This window comes from Cnephaeus nilssonii (genome assembly GCF_951640355.1).
Source record: "Cnephaeus nilssonii genome assembly, chromosome: 14".
Classification (NCBI taxonomy): domain Eukaryota; kingdom Metazoa; phylum Chordata; class Mammalia; order Chiroptera; family Vespertilionidae; genus Cnephaeus; species Cnephaeus nilssonii.
In genome coordinates, this window is record NC_137085.1 from 80,159,825 (window position 1) to 80,174,311 (window position 14,487).

Consider the following 14,487-nt stretch of genomic DNA (forward strand, 5'->3'; position numbering starts at 1 on the left):
TTTCTACATGTGGTGAAGTCCCACAAGTAGAAAAGAAGGCCCATTATGGGAAACAGCTAGAAATCAGTAGTCATTCAGAGCAAATACTAATGAATATAACAGAATAGTGAGAGAACAAATGTAAAAGACATCAAAATGTAAGTCTCTAGTCTAGAAAGGATGTTGTACACTGCAGAAATCCTTGAAATATAGTTAGTTCCCATGAACCCAGTGTTTCAAACCAACAGAATTCACTGAAAAGTAGTATTTAACTGTAAAACAGTTGAAAGACAAGTTTACATAGCTTCGCAAGTCTAGCGAAGAGTGTATAAAGTAGTTTCTACATGTGGTGAAGTCCCACAAGTAGAAAAGAAGGCCCATTATAGGAAACAGCTAGAAATCAGTAGTCATTCAGAGCAAATACTCATTAATATCACAGAATAGTGAGAGAACAAATGTAAAAGACATCAAAATGTAAGTCCCTAGTCTAGAAAGGATGTTGTACACTGCACAAATCCTTGAAATAGAGTTAGTTCACATGAAACCAGTGTTTCAAACCACCAGAATTCCTGAAAAGTAGTATTTAACTGTAAAAACGTTGAAAGACAAGTGTATATAGCTTCACAAGTCCAGAGAAGAGTGTATAAAGTTGTTTCTACATGTGGTGAAGTCCCACAAGTAGAGCAGAAGGCCCATTATAGGAAACAGCTAGAAATCAGTAGTAATTCAGAGGAAATACTAATGAATATCACAGAATTGTTTGAGAACAAGTGTAAAAGACATCAAAATGTAAGTTTCTATTCTAGAAAGGATGTTACACACTACAGAAATCCTTGAAATAGAGTTACATCACAAGAAAACAGTGTTTCAACCCACTAGAATTCACTGAAAAGTAGTATTCAACTGTAAAACAGTTGAAAGACAAGTTTATATAGCTTCGCAAGTCCAGAGAGGAGTGTATAAAGTTGTTTCTACATGTGGCGAAGTCCCACAAGTAGAGCAGAAGGCCCTTTATAGGAAACAGCTAGAAATCAGTAGTAATTCAGAGGAAATACTAATGAATATCATAGAATTGTGTGAGAACAAGTGGAAAACCATCAAAATGTAAGTTTCTAGGCTAGAAAGGATGTTGTACACTGAAGAAATCCTTGAAATAGAGTTAGTTCACATGAAACCAGTGTTTCAAACCACCGGAATTCACTGAAAAGTAGTATTCAACTGTAAAACAGTTGAAAGACAAGTTTATATAGATTCACAAGTTCAGAGAAGAGTATATAAAGTTGTTTCTACATGTGTTGAAGTCCCACAAGTATACCAGAAGGCCCATTATAGGACACTGCAAGAAAGCATTAGTAATTCAGAGCAAATACTAATGAATATCACAGAATAGTGAGAGAACAAGTGTAAAAGACATCAAAATGTAAGTCTCTACTCTAGAAAGGATGTTGTACACTGCACAAATCTTTGAAATAGAGTTAGTTCACATGAAACCAGTGTTTGAAACCACCAGAATTCACTGAAAAGTAGTATTCAACTGTAAAACAGTTGAAAGACAAGTGTGTATAGCTTCTCAAGTTCAGAGAAGAATGTATAAAGTTGTTTCTACATGTGGTGAAGTCCCACAAGTAGAAAAGAAGGCCCATTATGGGAAACAGCTAGAAATCAGTAGTCATTCAGAGCAAATACTAATGAATATAACAGAATAGTGAGAGAACAAATGTAAAAGACATCAAAATGTAAGTCTCTAGTCTAGAAAGGATGTTGTACACTGCAGAAATCCTTGAAATATAGTTAGTTCCCATGAACCCAGTGTTTCAAACCAGCAGAATTCACTGAAAAGTAGTATTTAACTGTAAAACAGTTGAAAGACAAGTTTACATAGCTTCGCAAGTCTAGAGAAGAGTGTATAAAGTAGTTTCTACATGTGGTGAAGTCCCACAAGTAGAAAAGAAGGCCCATTATAGGAAACAGCTAGAAATCAGTAGGCATTCAGAGCAAATTCTAATGAATATCACAGAATAGTGAGAGAACAAGTGTAAAAGACATCAAAATGTAAGTCTCTAGTCTAGAAAGGATGTTGTACACTGCACAAATCCTTGAAATAGAGTTAGTTCACATGAAACCAGTGTTGCAAACCACCGGAATTCACTGAAAAGTAGGATTTAATTGTAAAACAGTTGAAAGACAAGTGTATATAGCTTCGCAAGTCTAGAGAAGAATGTATAAAGTTGTTTCTACATGTGGTGAAGTCCCACAAGTAGAAAAGAAGGCCCATTATAGGAAACAGCTACAAATCAGTAGTCATTCAGAGCAAATACTAATGAATATAACAGAATAGTGAGAGAACAAATGTAAAAGACATCAAAATGTAAGTCTCTAGTCTAGAAAGGATGTTGTACACTGCACAAATCCTTGAAATAGAGTTAGTTCACATGAAACCAGTGTTTTAAAGCACCGGAAATCACTTAAAAGTAGTATTTAACTGTTAAACCGTTGAAAGACAAGTTTATATAGCTTCACAAGTCCAGAGAAGAGTGTATAAAGTTGTTTCTATATGTGGTGAAGTCCCACAACTAGAGCAGAAGACCCTTTATAGGAAACAGCTAGAAATCAGTAACAATTCAGAGGAAATACTAATGAATATCACAGAATAGTGAGAGAACAAGTGTAAAAGACATCAAAATGTAAGTCTCTACTCTAGAAAGGATGTTGTACACTGCACAACTCCTTGAAATAGAGTTAGTTCACATGAAACCAGTGTTTTAAACCACCGGAATTCACTGAAAAGTAGTATTTAACTGTAAAACCGTTGAAAGACAAGTGTATATAGCTTCACAAGTCCAGAGAAGAGTGTATAAAGTTGTTTCTACATGTGGTGAAGTCCCACAAGTAGAGCAGAAGGCCCTTTATAGGAAACAGCTAGAAATCAGTAGTAATTCAGAGGAAATACTAATGAATATCACAGAATAGTGAGAGAACAAGTGTAAAAGACATCAAAATGTAAGTCTCTAGTCTAGAAAGGATGTTGTAAACTGCACAAATCCTTGAAATAGAGTTAGTTCACATGAAACCAGTGTTTCAAACCAACAGAATTCACTGAAAAGTAGTATTTAACTGTAAAACAGTTGAAAGACAAGTTTACATAGCTTCGCAAGTCTAGCTAAGAGTGTATAAAGTAGTTTCTACATGTGGTGAAGTCCCACAAGTAGAAAAGAAGGCCCATTATAGGAAACAGCTAGAAATCAGTAGTCATTCAGAGCAAATACTCATTAATATCACAGAATAGTGAGAGAACAAATGTAAAAGACATCAAAATGTAAGTCTCTAGTCTAGAAAGGATGTTGTACACTGCACAAATCCTTGAAATAGAGTTAGTTCACATGAAACCAGTGTTTTAAAGCACCGGAATTCACTTAAAAGTAGTATTTAACTGTTAAACCGTTGAAAGACAAGTTTATATAGCTTCACAAGTCCAGAGAAGAGTGTATAAAGTTGTTTCTATATGTGGTGAAGTCCCACAACTAGAGCAGAAGGCCCTTTATAGGAAACAGCTAGAAATCAGTAGCAATTCAGAGGAAATACTAATGAATATCACAGAATAGTGAGAGAACAAGTGTAAAAGACATCAAAATGTACGTCTCTACTCTAGAAAGGATGTTGTACACTGCACAACTCCTTGAAATAGAGTTAGTTCACATGAAACCAGTGTTTCAAACCACCGGAATTCACTGAAAAGTAGTATTTAACTGTAAAACAGTTGAAAGACAAGTGTGTATAGCTTCTCAAGTTCAGAGAAGAATGTATAAAGTTGTTTCTACATGTGGTGAAGTCCCACAAGTAGAAAAGAAGGCCCATTATGGGAAACAGCTAGAAATCAGTAGTCATTCAGAGCAAATACTAATGAATATAACAGAATAGTGAGAGAACAAATGTAAAAGACATCAAAATGTAAGTCTCTAGTCTAGAAAGGATGTTGTACACTGCAGAAATCCTTGAAATATAGTTAGTTCCCATGAACCCAGTGTTTCAAACCAACAGAATTCACTGAAAATTAGTATTTAACTGTAAAACAGTTGAAAGACAAGTTTACATAGCTTCGCAAGTCTAGCGAAGAGTGTATAAAGTAGTTTCTACATGTGGTGAAGTCCCACAAGTAGAAAAGAAGGCCCATTATAGGAAACAGCTAGAAATCAGTAGTCATTCAGAGCAAATACTCATTAATATCACAGAATAGTGAGAGAACAAATGTAAAAGACATCAAAATGTAAGTCCCTAGTCTAGAAAGGATGTTGTACACTGCACAAATCCTTGAAATAGAGTTAGTTCACATGAAACCAGTGTTTCAAACCACCAGAATTCCTGAAAAGTAGTATTTAACTGTAAAAACGTTGAAAGACAAGTGTATATAGCTTCACAAGTCCAGAGAAGAGTGTATAAAGTTGTTTCTACATGTGGTGAAGTCCCACAAGTAGAGCAGAAGGCCCATTATAGGAAACAGCTAGAAATCAGTAGTAATTCAGAGGAAATACTAATGAATATCACAGAATTGTTTGAGAACAAGTGTAAAAGACATCAAAATGTAAGTTTCTATTCTAGAAAGGATGTTACACACTACAGAAATCCTTGAAATAGAGTTACATCACAAGAAAACAGTGTTTCAACCCACTAGAATTCACTGAAAAGTAGTATTCAACTGTAAAACAGTTGAAAGACAAGTTTATATAGCTTCGCAAGTCCAGAGAGGAGTGTATAAAGTTGTTTCTACATGTGGCGAAGTCCCACAAGTAGAGCAGAAGGCCCTTTATAGGAAACAGCTAGAAATCAGTAGTAATTCAGAGGAAATACTAATGAATATCATAGAATTGTGTGAGAACAAGTGGAAAACCATCAAAATGTAAGTTTCTAGGCTAGAAAGGATGTTGTACACTGAAGAAATCCTTGAAATAGAGTTAGTTCACATGAAACCAGTGTTTCAAACCACCGGAATTCACTGAAAAGTAGTATTCAACTGTAAAACAGTTGAAAGACAAGTTTATATAGATTCACAAGTTCAGAGAAGAGTATATAAAGTTGTTTCTACATGTGTTGAAGTCCCACAAGTATACCAGAAGGCCCATTATAGGACACTGCAAGAAAGCATTAGTAATTCAGAGCAAATACTAATGAATATCACAGAATAGTGAGAGAACAAGTGTAAAAGACATCAAAATGTAAGTCTCTAGTCTAGAAAGGATGTTGTACATTGCACAAATCCTTGAAATAGAGTTAGTTCACATGAAACCAGTGTTTTAAAGCACCGGAATTCACTTAAAAGTAGTATTTAACTGTTAAACCGTTGAAAGACAAGTGTGTATAGCTTCTCAAGTTCAGAGAAGAATGTATAAAGTTGTTTCTACATGTGGTGAAGTCCCACAAGTAGAAAAGAAGGCCCATTATGGGAAACAGCTAGAAATCAGTAGTCATTCAGAGCAAATACTAATGAATATAACAGAATAGTGAGAGAACAAATGTAAAAGACATCAAAATGTAAGTCTCTAGTCTAGAAAGGATGTTGTACACTGCAGAAATCCTTGAAATATAGTTAGTTCCCATGAACCCAGTGTTTCAAACCAACAGAATTCACTGAAAAGTAGTATTTAACTGTAAAACAGTTGAAAGACAAGTTTACATAGCTTCGCAAGTCTAGCTAAGAGTGTATAAAGTAGTTTCTACATGTGGTGAAGTCCCACAAGTAGAAAATAAGGCCCATTATAGGAAACAGCTAGAAATCAGTAGTCATGCATAGGAAATCCTAATGAATAATACAGAATAGTGAGAGAACAAGTGTAAAAGACACCAAAATGTAAGTCTCTAGTCTGTTAAGGATGTTTTACACTGCAGAAATCCTTGAAATAGAGTTAGTTCACATGAAACCAGTGTTTGAAACCAGCAGAATTCACTGAAAAGTAGTATTCAACTGTAAAACAGTTGAAAGACAAGTGTGTATAGCGTTCCAAGTTCAGAGAAGAATGTATAAAGTTGTTTCTACATGTGGTGAAGTCCCACAAGTAGAAAAGAAGGCCCATTATGGGAAACAGCTAGAAATCAGTAGTCATTCAGAGCAAATACTAATGAATATAACAGAATAGTGAGAGAACAAATGTAAAAGACATCAAAATGTAAGTCTCTAGTCTAGAAAGGATGTTGTACATTGCACAAATCCTTGAAATAGAGTTAGTTCACATGAAACCAGTGTTTTAAAGCACCGGAATTCACTTAAAAGTAGTATTTAACTGTTAAACCGTTGAAAGACAAGTTTATATAGCTTCACAAGTCCAGAGAAGAGTGTATAAAGTTGTTTCTATATGTGGTGAAGTCCCACAACTAGAGCAGAAGGCCCTTTGTAGGAAACAGCTAGAAATCAGTAGCAATTCAGAGGAAATACTAATGAATATCACAGAATAGTGAGAGAACAAGTGTAAAAGACATCAAAATGTAAGTCTCTACTCTAGAAAGGATGTTGTACACTGCACAACTCCTTGAAATAGAGTTAGTTCACATGAAACCAGTGTTTTAAACCACCGGAATTCACTGAAAAGTAGTATTTAACTGTAAAACCGTTGAAAGACAAGTGTATATAGATTCACAAGTCCAGAGAAGAGTGTATAAAGTTGTTTCTACATGTGGTGAAGTCCCACAAGTAGAGCAGAAGGCCCTTTATAGGAAACAGCTAGAAATCAGTAGTAATTCAGAGCAAATACTAATGAATATCACAGAATAGTGAGAGAACAAGTGTAAAAGACATCAAAATGTAAGTCTCTAGTCTAGAAAGGATGTTGTAAACTGCACAAATCCTTGAAATAGAGTTAGTTCACATGAAACCAGTGTTTCAAACCAACAGAATTCACTGAAAAGTAGTATTTAACTGTAAAACAGTTGAAAGACAAGTTTACATAGCTTCGCAAGTCTAGAGAAGAGTGTATAAAGTAGTTTCTACATGTGGTGAAGTCCCACAAGTAGAAAAGAAGGCCCATTATGGGAAACAGCTAGAAATCAGTAGTCATTCAGAGCAAATACTAATGAATATAACAGAATAGTGAGAGAACAAATGTAAAAGACATCAAAATGTAAGTCTCTAGTCTAGAAAGGATGTTGTACACTGCACAAATCCTTGAAATAGAGTTAGTTCACATGAAACCAGTGTTTTAAAGCACCGGAATTCACTTAAAAGTAGTATTTAACTGTTAAACCGTTGAAAGACAAGTTTATATAGCTTCACAAGTCCAGAGAAGGGTGTATAAAGTTGTTTCTATATGTGGTGAAGTCCCACAACTAGAGCAGAAGGCCCTTTGTAGGAAACAGCTAGAAATCAGTAGCAATTCAGAGGAAATACTAATGAATATCACAGAATAGTGAGAGAACAAGTGTAAAAGACATCAAAATGTAAGTCTCTAGTCTAGAAAGGATGTTGTAAACTGCACAAATCCTTGAAATAGAGTTAGTTCACATGAAACCAGTGTTTCAAACCAACAGAATTCACTGAAAAGTAGTATTTAACTGTAAAACAGTTGAAAGACAAGTTTACATAGCTTCGCAAGTCTAGAGAAGAGTGTATAAAGTAGTTTCTACATGTGGTGAAGTCCCACAAGTAGAAAAGAAGGCCCATTATGGGAAACAGCTAGAAATCAGTAGTCATTCAGAGCAAATACTAATGAATATAACAGAATAGTGAGAGAACAAATGTAAAAGACATCAAAATGTAAGTCTCTAGTCTAGAAAGGATGTTGTACACTGCAGAAATCCTTGAAATATAGTTAGTTCCCATGAACCCAGTGTTTCAAACCAACAGAATTCACTGAAAAGTAGTATTTAACTGTAAAACAGTTGAAAGACAAGTTTACATAGCTTCGCAAGTCTAGCGAAGAGTGTATAAAGTAGTTTCTACATGTGGTGAAGTCCCACAAGTAGAAAAGAAGGCCCATTATAGGAAACAGCTAGAAATCAGTAGTCATGCATAGGAAATACTAATGAATAATACAGAATAGTGAGAGAACAAGTGTAAAAGACACCAAAATGTAAGTCTCTAGTCTGTTAAGGATGTTTTACACTGCAGAAATCCTTGAAATAGAGTTAGTTCACATGAAACCAGTGTTTGAAACCAGCAGAATTCACTGAAAAGTAGTATTCAACTGTAAAACAGTTGAAAGACAAGTGTGTATAGCGTTCCAAGTTCAGAGAAGAATGTATAAAGTTGTTTCTACATGTGAAGTCCCACAAGTAGAAAAGAAGGCCCATTATGGGAAACAGCTAGAAATCAGTAGTCATTCAGAGCAAATACTAATGAATATAACAGAATAGTGAGAGAACAAATGTAAAAGACATCAAAATGTAAGTCTCTAGTCTAGAACGGATGTTGTACACTGCACAAATCCTTGAAATAGAGTTAGTTCACATGAAACCAGTGTTGCAAACCACCGGAATTCACTGAAAAGTAGGATTTAATTGTAAAACAGTTGAAAGACAAGTGTATATAGCTTCGCAAGTCTAGAGAAGAATGTATAAAGTTGTTTCTACATGTGGTGAAGTCCCACAAGTAGAAAAGAAGGCCCATTATAGGAAACAGCTACAAATCAGTAGTCATTCAGAGCAAATACTAATGAATATAACAGAATAGTGAGAGAACAAATGTAAAAGACATCAAAATGTAAGTCTCTAGTCTAGAAAGGATGTTGTACACTGCACAAATCCTTGAAATAGAGTTAGTTCACATGAAACCAGTGTTTTAAAGCACCGGAAATCACTTAAAAGTAGTATTTAACTGTTAAACCGTTGAAAGACAAGTTTATATAGCTTCACAAGTCCAGAGAAGAGTGTATAAAGTTGTTTCTATATGTGGTGAAGTCCCACAACTAGAGCAGAAGACCCTTTATAGGAAACAGCTAGAAATCAGTAACAATTCAGAGGAAATACTAATGAATATCACAGAATAGTGAGAGAACAAGTGTAAAAGACATCAAAATGTAAGTCTCTACTCTAGAAAGGATGTTGTACACTGCACAACTCCTTGAAATAGAGTTAGTTCACATGAAACCAGTGTTTTAAACCACCGGAATTCACTGAAAAGTAGTATTTAACTGTAAAACCGTTGAAAGACAAGTGTATATAGCTTCACAAGTCCAGAGAAGAGTGTATAAAGTTGTTTCTACATGTGGTGAAGTCCCACAAGTAGAGCAGAAGGCCCTTTATAGGAAACAGCTAGAAATCAGTAGTAATTCAGAGGAAATACTAATGAATATCACAGAATAGTGAGAGAACAAGTGTAAAAGACATCAAAATGTAAGTCTCTAGTCTAGAAAGGATGTTGTAAACTGCACAAATCCTTGAAATAGAGTTAGTTCACATGAAACCAGTGTTTCAAACCAACAGAATTCACTGAAAAGTAGTATTTAACTGTAAAACAGTTGAAAGACAAGTTTACATAGCTTCGCAAGTCTAGCTAAGAGTGTATAAAGTAGTTTCTACATGTGGTGAAGTCCCACAAGTAGAAAAGAAGGCCCATTATAGGAAACAGCTAGAAATCAGTAGTCATTCAGAGCAAATACTCATTAATATCACAGAATAGTGAGAGAACAAATGTAAAAGACATCAAAATGTAAGTCTCTAGTCTAGAAAGGATGTTGTACACTGCACAAATCCTTGAAATAGAGTTAGTTCACATGAAACCAGTGTTTTAAAGCACCGGAATTCACTTAAAAGTAGTATTTAACTGTTAAACCGTTGAAAGACAAGTTTATATAGCTTCACAAGTCCAGAGAAGAGTGTATAAAGTTGTTTCTATATGTGGTGAAGTCCCACAACTAGAGCAGAAGGCCCTTTATAGGAAACAGCTAGAAATCAGTAGCAATTCAGAGGAAATACTAATGAATATCACAGAATAGTGAGAGAACAAGTGTAAAAGACATCAAAATGTACGTCTCTACTCTAGAAAGGATGTTGTACACTGCACAACTCCTTGAAATAGAGTTAGTTCACATGAAACCAGTGTTTCAAACCACCGGAATTCACTGAAAAGTAGTATTTAACTGTAAAACAGTTGAAAGACAAGTGTGTATAGCTTCTCAAGTTCAGAGAAGAATGTATAAAGTTGTTTCTACATGTGGTGAAGTCCCACAAGTAGAAAAGAAGGCCCATTATGGGAAACAGCTAGAAATCAGTAGTCATTCAGAGCAAATACTAATGAATATAACAGAATAGTGAGAGAACAAATGTAAAAGACATCAAAATGTAAGTCTCTAGTCTAGAAAGGATGTTGTACACTGCAGAAATCCTTGAAATATAGTTAGTTCCCATGAACCCAGTGTTTCAAACCAACAGAATTCACTGAAAATTAGTATTTAACTGTAAAACAGTTGAAAGACAAGTTTACATAGCTTCGCAAGTCTAGCGAAGAGTGTATAAAGTAGTTTCTACATGTGGTGAAGTCCCACAAGTAGAAAAGAAGGCCCATTATAGGAAACAGCTAGAAATCAGTAGTCATTCAGAGCAAATACTCATTAATATCACAGAATAGTGAGAGAACAAATGTAAAAGACATCAAAATGTAAGTCCCTAGTCTAGAAAGGATGTTGTACACTGCACAAATCCTTGAAATAGAGTTAGTTCACATGAAACCAGTGTTTCAAACCACCAGAATTCCTGAAAAGTAGTATTTAACTGTAAAAACGTTGAAAGACAAGTGTATATAGCTTCACAAGTCCAGAGAAGAGTGTATAAAGTTGTTTCTACATGTGGTGAAGTCCCACAAGTAGAGCAGAAGGCCCATTATAGGAAACAGCTAGAAATCAGTAGTAATTCAGAGGAAATACTAATGAATATCACAGAATTGTTTGAGAACAAGTGTAAAAGACATCAAAATGTAAGTTTCTATTCTAGAAAGGATGTTACACACTACAGAAATCCTTGAAATAGAGTTACATCACAAGAAAACAGTGTTTCAACCCACTAGAATTCACTGAAAAGTAGTATTCAACTGTAAAACAGTTGAAAGACAAGTTTATATAGCTTCGCAAGTCCAGAGAGGAGTGTATAAAGTTGTTTCTACATGTGGCGAAGTCCCACAAGTAGAGCAGAAGGCCCTTTATAGGAAACAGCTAGAAATCAGTAGTAATTCAGAGGAAATACTAATGAATATCATAGAATTGTGTGAGAACAAGTGGAAAACCATCAAAATGTAAGTTTCTAGGCTAGAAAGGATGTTGTACACTGAAGAAATCCTTGAAATAGAGTTAGTTCACATGAAACCAGTGTTTCAAACCACCGGAATTCACTGAAAAGTAGTATTCAACTGTAAAACAGTTGAAAGACAAGTTTATATAGATTCACAAGTTCAGAGAAGAGTATATAAAGTTGTTTCTACATGTGTTGAAGTCCCACAAGTATACCAGAAGGCCCATTATAGGACACTGCAAGAAAGCATTAGTAATTCAGAGCAAATACTAATGAATATCACAGAATAGTGAGAGAACAAGTGTAAAAGACATCAAAATGTAAGTCTCTAGTCTAGAAAGGATGTTGTACATTGCACAAATCCTTGAAATAGAGTTAGTTCACATGAAACCAGTGTTTTAAAGCACCGGAATTCACTTAAAAGTAGTATTTAACTGTTAAACCGTTGAAAGACAAGTGTGTATAGCTTCTCAAGTTCAGAGAAGAATGTATAAAGTTGTTTCTACATGTGGTGAAGTCCCACAAGTAGAAAAGAAGGCCCATTATGGGAAACAGCTAGAAATCAGTAGTCATTCAGAGCAAATACTAATGAATATAACAGAATAGTGAGAGAACAAATGTAAAAGACATCAAAATGTAAGTCTCTAGTCTAGAAAGGATGTTGTACACTGCAGAAATCCTTGAAATATAGTTAGTTCCCATGAACCCAGTGTTTCAAACCAACAGAATTCACTGAAAAGTAGTATTTAACTGTAAAACAGTTGAAAGACAAGTTTACATAGCTTCGCAAGTCTAGCTAAGAGTGTATAAAGTAGTTTCTACATGTGGTGAAGTCCCACAAGTAGAAAATAAGGCCCATTATAGGAAACAGCTAGAAATCAGTAGTCATGCATAGGAAATCCTAATGAATAATACAGAATAGTGAGAGAACAAGTGTAAAAGACACCAAAATGTAAGTCTCTAGTCTGTTAAGGATGTTTTACACTGCAGAAATCCTTGAAATAGAGTTAGTTCACATGAAACCAGTGTTTGAAACCAGCAGAATTCACTGAAAAGTAGTATTCAACTGTAAAACAGTTGAAAGACAAGTGTGTATAGCGTTCCAAGTTCAGAGAAGAATGTATAAAGTTGTTTCTACATGTGGTGAAGTCCCACAAGTAGAAAAGAAGGCCCATTATGGGAAACAGCTAGAAATCAGTAGTCATTCAGAGCAAATACTAATGAATATAACAGAATAGTGAGAGAACAAATGTAAAAGACATCAAAATGTAAGTCTCTAGTCTAGAAAGGATGTTGTACATTGCACAAATCCTTGAAATAGAGTTAGTTCACATGAAACCAGTGTTTTAAAGCACCGGAATTCACTTAAAAGTAGTATTTAACTGTTAAACCGTTGAAAGACAAGTTTATATAGCTTCACAAGTCCAGAGAAGAGTGTATAAAGTTGTTTCTATATGTGGTGAAGTCCCACAACTAGAGCAGAAGGCCCTTTGTAGGAAACAGCTAGAAATCAGTAGCAATTCAGAGGAAATACTAATGAATATCACAGAATAGTGAGAGAACAAGTGTAAAAGACATCAAAATGTAAGTCTCTACTCTAGAAAGGATGTTGTACACTGCACAACTCCTTGAAATAGAGTTAGTTCACATGAAACCAGTGTTTTAAACCACCGGAATTCACTGAAAAGTAGTATTTAACTGTAAAACCGTTGAAAGACAAGTGTATATAGATTCACAAGTCCAGAGAAGAGTGTATAAAGTTGTTTCTACATGTGGTGAAGTCCCACAAGTAGAGCAGAAGGCCCTTTATAGGAAACAGCTAGAAATCAGTAGTAATTCAGAGCAAATACTAATGAATATCACAGAATAGTGAGAGAACAAGTGTAAAAGACATCAAAATGTAAGTCTCTAGTCTAGAAAGGATGTTGTAAACTGCACAAATCCTTGAAATAGAGTTAGTTCACATGAAACCAGTGTTTCAAACCAACAGAATTCACTGAAAAGTAGTATTTAACTGTAAAACAGTTGAAAGACAAGTTTACATAGCTTCGCAAGTCTAGAGAAGAGTGTATAAAGTAGTTTCTACATGTGGTGAAGTCCCACAAGTAGAAAAGAAGGCCCATTATGGGAAACAGCTAGAAATCAGTAGTCATTCAGAGCAAATACTAATGAATATAACAGAATAGTGAGAGAACAAATGTAAAAGACATCAAAATGTAAGTCTCTAGTCTAGAAAGGATGTTGTACACTGCACAAATCCTTGAAATAGAGTTAGTTCACATGAAACCAGTGTTTTAAAGCACCGGAATTCACTTAAAAGTAGTATTTAACTGTTAAACCGTTGAAAGACAAGTTTATATAGCTTCACAAGTCCAGAGAAGGGTGTATAAAGTTGTTTCTATATGTGGTGAAGTCCCACAACTAGAGCAGAAGGCCCTTTGTAGGAAACAGCTAGAAATCAGTAGCAATTCAGAGGAAATACTAATGAATATCACAGAATAGTGAGAGAACAAGTGTAAAAGACATCAAAATGTAAGTCTCTAGTCTAGAAAGGATGTTGTAAACTGCACAAATCCTTGAAATATAGTTAGTTCCCATGAACCCAGTGTTTCAAACCAACAGAATTCACTGAAAAGTAGTATTTAACTGTAAAACAGTTGAAAGACAAGTTTACATAGCTTCGCAAGTCTAGCGAAGAGTGTATAAAGTAGTTTCTACATGTGGTGAAGTCCCACAAGTAGAAAAGAAGGCCCATTATAGGAAACAGCTAGAAATCAGTAGTCATGCATAGGAAATACTAATGAATAATACAGAATAGTGAGAGAACAAGTGTAAAAGACACCAAAATGTAAGTCTCTAGTCTGTTAAGGATGTTTTACACTGCAGAAATCCTTGAAATAGAGTTAGTTCACATGAAACCAGTGTTTGAAACCAGCAGAATTCACTGAAAAGTAGTATTCAACTGTAAAACAGTTGAAAGACAAGTGTGTATAGCGTTCCAAGTTCAGAGAAGAATGTATAAAGTTGTTTCTACATGTGAAGTCCCACAAGTAGAAAAGAAGGCCCATTATGGGAAACAGCTAGAAATCAGTAGTCATTCAGAGCAAATACTAATGAATATAACAGAATAGTGAGAGAACAAATGTAAAAGACATCAAAATGTAAGTCTCTAGTCTAGAACGGATGTTGTACACTGCACAAATCCTTGAAATAGAGTTAGTTCACATGAAACCAGAGTTTCAAACCACCGGAATTCACTGAAAAGTAGGATATAACTGTAAAACAGTTGAAAGACAAGTGTAT